This window comes from Elaeis guineensis, chromosome 10 (genome assembly GCF_000442705.2).
Source record: "Elaeis guineensis isolate ETL-2024a chromosome 10, EG11, whole genome shotgun sequence".
In the NCBI taxonomy this organism is placed as follows: domain Eukaryota; kingdom Viridiplantae; phylum Streptophyta; class Magnoliopsida; order Arecales; family Arecaceae; genus Elaeis; species Elaeis guineensis.
Genome location: NC_026002.2, coordinates 30,425,101 through 30,430,440, shown reverse-complemented (window position 1 = coordinate 30,430,440; position 5,340 = coordinate 30,425,101). Strand labels below are relative to the sequence as shown.

Here is a 5,340-nt window from a genome sequence, read left to right as displayed (position 1 = left end):
TTCATTACTGGGTTGGACCTTAGATTTTGCTGATTGAAATTTGGATTGCCTACATTAGGATTCTGGGACCATGAGAAATTCGGGTGATTCCTCCAACCTGGGTTATATGTGGGTGCATAAGGATTGTTCAATGGTCCTTGATAGGTGGCATTCACCTGTGCACACTCATTCGAGTAGGAACATTCTTCTAAGACATGGTCTGGTGCATTGCACCCTTTACACATGGGTGCAGATATTTGATTTACATTGGCTGGTCTCTGTAATTCTAAGGCTTCCAATCTACGTGTTAAGGTTGCAATCTTGGCCTCTGATGCTAGGGTTGGTTGAATTTGATGCATTCCTCCTCTTGAAGGTGTAGCTTTATCAGGTTCCCTAGTTGTTTCCCACTGTAAATTTTTCTCGGCTAGGTCTTCTAAGAATTGCCAAGCTTCAGTAGTTTCTTTGTCCATAAATTGACCTTGGCACATGGACTCTAGCATGGTTCTTGAGTTTGAATCTAACCCCTCATAGATGATCTGGCATAGTCTCCAAGTTTCTATTCCATGGTGTGGGCATTGGGTCAAAAGATTCTTGAAACGATCAAAGTACTTCCAAAATGATTCACCAGCTAGTCGGTAAAATTGATTTATTTCATTCCTAATCCTAGCTGTTTTATGATGGGGGAAATACTTTTTTAAAAATATTCTCACAAAGCCCTCCCAGGTAGTGACAGAATAGTTTGGCAGACTATAAAGCCACTTCTTAGCATTGTCCTTAAGGGCAAAGTTGATTAATCTAAGTTTGACCTCATCCTCTGTTAATTGCAGTTTCATGGTTGCACATACCTCCTCAAATTCTCTAATAAATATATAAGCATCCTCTAATCCTGTGAATTTTGGAAGCATATTTATGATTTGAGGTTTGATTTCAAAATTGTTAGCTGTGGGTTGTGGCAACCTGATACAAGATGGTTGGATGGAGCCAACTGGATAACACAAATCCTTAAGGGTCATGGGTTGGATTGGTTCAGCCATTGGAACAACAGGAATTGACTCAATTCTAACTAGACGACCCGACACTCTTCTCCACAAACGAAGTGTACGGTTCTCGATGTTTATATAATTTTTTTTTTTTAATAAAATTTTTATGTATAAGGAAAAGAAAGAAAAGAGAAAAAGTTCTAAAGAGAAGATCCTAAGGAGTCCTAAATCTAAAGAAAAGTAACCAAATTTTTTAATTTTTTTTTTTTTTTCAAACAAGTGAATCAATAAATTAAACTCAATCTATCCTAGGGTTAACCTAAATCTAGACAGCTCCTAACTGTTCCAAGATGACCCTTCAAACCTTCCAAGTGGAGATTGATCAACTAGTTAGCCAGGTAAGTATAAGAGGTGAGAGGTTCACTCATCGTTGCCTTTCTAGACACCAAACGAGTTGGCCAGGCCAGCAACTGAACCAATTTAACAAACCACCCTCAGGAACTTGCCTAGACACCAACTAATCAAACAACTCAAACTTGGTAGAACTCTTAGGGTTCCTTGTCCTATTGAGCTCGAATTCCTTAAGGTTGACGTCTAATTGATTTTAAGATTAAAAGTCTAGGTAATGCAATATGATGGAGATGGTTTTTGGGCTAAGGAAGGGTAATGAAATCCCCACCTTATCTTGTTAATGGGTTGATGCCCTTAGATTAATTATGAAAATGCAAATACAAATAAACAAGATGACCAAGAATGTAAAAGATTTTAATTAATTTTTTTTTTTTTTTATTTTGATATTTTACTTCACGATTATGAAATGTCTTTTGTTTTGTTTTATATTTTTTTTTTTGTGATTAAGTAAATTCAAATGATTAGGTCTAAAAGCAAAAGTAATTAACTAAAAATAATAAAAGAGAAATTAGAAGCATACCTGAGTTTTCCAGCAATCACCAACTAAATATAGAAACCTAAAGAAAAAAGAAAGAGAGTTATAACGCACGAAGAACAAATATTTGAAAATAATTTAAAATGCCAAATCCCCGGCAACGGCGCCAAAAACTTAATGTTCAAATCTTAAAATTTGTAAATAAAACCGCAAGCGCACGGTGTGCAGAGGAGCACGACCAGCGAGTACGGGTCGATCCCACAGAGACTTGATTTTAAAAATGATTTTCAAATCTATGCTCAAGCGAGCTTTAACAAAAATCGAAAGTCGAAAGTTGTTTGCTAAAAACAATAAGACTAAGGATCTAGGGTTTTTGAATCCACTAGATCTAGATTAGGGAATTCTACCTAGAATTTTTCTTATTGATCCTAACGACTACTCCTCTTGTCTTTCCCAAGCATAGATTATGAAGGGACTAAGGCCCAACGATAACCCATCAAGATTCTTTACAGGGGAGTAGTAACTAGGATCCCTTAGGGTTTTCTCCTCCTATGCACTGAATCAAGCATGAACTATGAAGGGACTCTGACCCAACTGTAGTTCATCAAAAATTCTTGGCAAAAGAGGAAGAAAAAGAAACCCTAAGAAAAAGAAAGAACCCTATGTAAAATTCCTACTCATGATCTAGCTTCATCGCAAACCCTAGAAGGGATGCTTAGCTAGACATGATCTAAATCTACTTACAAAATTTAAATACAGAAAAATAAACTACCCTAATTTCATAAAATTAAACTGCATAATTTAAACTAACCTAATTGCATAAAATTAAATTGCATAAATTAAACTATCCTAATTGCAAGAAAAATAAATTGCATAATGTAAAGAGATGAAATTGCATAAAAATAAGATTTTATATATAAAAAAAAAATTATTACAAAAACCTCAAAGCTCGAGGCTTGAAAAGAGAGCTAAAAACCCCACTATCTAGGGTTACAAGCTTGATCGGAAGGAAGAATACATAAAACAAGGGCCTTTGGGGGCTTTTTATAGGCATTTGGGGGTTATAAGGTTTTCAAAACTTTCGATGTGGGGACTAAGAGGTTTTAGAGAGTTGTTAGGGGGGTTTATGGTGCGCCGATGGATCCATGGTCCACTCGCCTGTTGCTGTGGACCAGGCGGCTAATCAGATCACCAAATCAGTTGATTTTTGATCAATTTTGATCTGATTTTACTCGGATTTGACCCAATTGAGTCTTCTTTCTTCATTCTTCAATTCCTGGGTCAATTTAACTCCGTTTTGCATAAAATTTGCGCCGTTGGAATCCTCTTTCCTTGTTCTTTCTATTGATGATCTCTTCTTTTGCAAAATATAATAACAAGTATCAATTTCTTAATAAAGTTAGATAATTTAGATATTAATTGATACTTTTTATGTCAATTTGTGACATAAATCAAATAGATAATAATATGTTAAGCAAATATCTTTATCCATCAGGTAAGGAATCAATAGCATTTTTTCACTCGTAATGGTTTAGTTTAGTTAATCTGTGCCTTCGTCATATGCTACACCACCCTGTCCCCTAAACTCAAGCCCCTTTCGGCATCGGAAAAGAAATCCTCTCTCTCTCTTTGCATTCATCTTCAATACGCATCCCTCTACTCTGCTTAGAAGCAGTAATTTACACAAATACCCCTCTCCTCTTTCAGTCCCCTCATTGGTTTGCTAGGGTCATTTCCATCCAAGAGATGAGACTGCAGAGAGCAAGCTCATCGGTATCTGCATTACCGTCGAGTTGGACACGATCACTCTAGCTCCAACTCAACCCCTGATCGATGACTCAGAGTGGATCATCATTGCAGAAGGAGATAAGGAAGGAGTAGAACAAGAGAAGAAGACCCCAAATCTCTTCTAGCCACCACTTCCTAGCTTGATATGCTCAACAATCACCATCGAAATCACACCTTCTGCGAAGCAATCATGGCTAGAATCTGAGAAAAAACTCCAATCGAAACATAAGAAGTCCTCCAATCTCCCTCAGGTACTCTCTTTTCCTATGGATCTACCAAAAAAAAGAAAAAGCAAAAAAAAAGATCAATTATCTTTTGATTTTCTATCTTTCCCTTGTTTTCGTTGATTTTTCTTTCATTTTCCTCAGTTTTTTCTGTCCTCAGGAGTATCAATCGGGTGGAAGGCTTGAAGCAAATGAAGCGACCGAATAAGGAAACGTTGATGCGTGTTGAACTATTTTATGATTTTTTTTTCTCCATGTGGCTTTCTCCCTCTTTTTCCAACTCCCCGTCACCCCTAAGCTCCTCCGATCTACCTCTGCCATGCCTGTGCCTATGATAGTACTCTCTTTGTCCCTCCCACATTTGCTCCGATCGCCACTAGCATCTAGATGCACTCCTCTGAACCCACCCCAGCTACGAAGTTAGGGCTATTCGGCCGTCCGTATCCTCCATATCGGGGTCCCGTTTGGTGGACTCATCAACAAGGAGGGTCGATAGGATGGCGGTTCACCAAGGAATCTTATACTCCACCACCATGTCAGCGGCAATGGTCCTCTTAGACCCTACTCCCCTTCCCTCTCCTGCTGGTTCTCTGTCCTCAGGAGTCTCAATCGAGTGGAAGGCTTGAAGCGAATGAAGTAAAGTAAAAGTCTTAGCAGCGGTCGAATAGGGAAGCTTATGTGAGGCCTTCTTTCATGATTTTTTTTTACATGGCTCTCTCAACTTTTTTCAAAATCACACATGTCAAACGAAGGCCCTGCCAATGCGGAGGCCTCCATTTTAATATATATATTAGATATATAGATAGCATGCATATTTATACTAATAAATATATACATACAAAATAAATATTTTATAAAGATATATATAATAATATTTGTAAGAATATTCATATAACTTCATGTGCATACATATATGGATACATATTAGGATATACATTAAAAACATGTATTTAGAAATGTTAGAGATGAGCAAACAAAAAAAAAAATTCAAGTGACTCAAGACCAAAGCTTTGACCATTCAATCAAATATTCAATCATAAATTTTATGAAAAAACATAATTCAACTCAAAGGGAGAGAGAGAGAGAGAGATAACCTGAAAATCTGTGTTGTGGGAAGGGGGTTGGAATATAGACTCAAGCTCAATGAGAGATTGCATTAGGATTTTTAGGATACGCTCCCCTCCAAACCACCTAAAGGAATTGAGACTTTGGACCATCGGCCAGCTATTCTCCACCGCTTCCATTGCAATGGCTCTCAGGTTAGGGTGTAGGACATGAGAGTCAGCTGTGATATCGATGAGGTGATTAGCGAGGACTTCTAGGGCTTTAGAGGGATTTGGACACTGATGGAGGAGGAGGGCTTGGGGAGGAAAGACGCAAAGGGATGGCTAGGGTTTCTAAGAGCGGAGCTTGTGGGTGCAGCCATAGGATTTTGGTGGGCTTCCTTCACGATCTAGATGAAATATCTTTCTTCGGACATGTG

The 5,340-nt window shown here is 37.9% G+C and overlaps 1 non-coding gene across 1 annotated transcript; it reads left to right on the top strand.

The window, feature by feature from the left end:
* The first annotated feature begins 537 nt into the window (after window positions 1–537).
* LOC140852296 (small nucleolar RNA R71) lies at window positions 538–644 on the top strand. Its single transcript, XR_012135198.1, has one exon. It is a non-coding gene; the product is annotated as a small nucleolar RNA R71 (small nucleolar RNA).
* The last annotated feature ends 4,696 nt before the right edge of the window (window positions 645–5,340 follow it).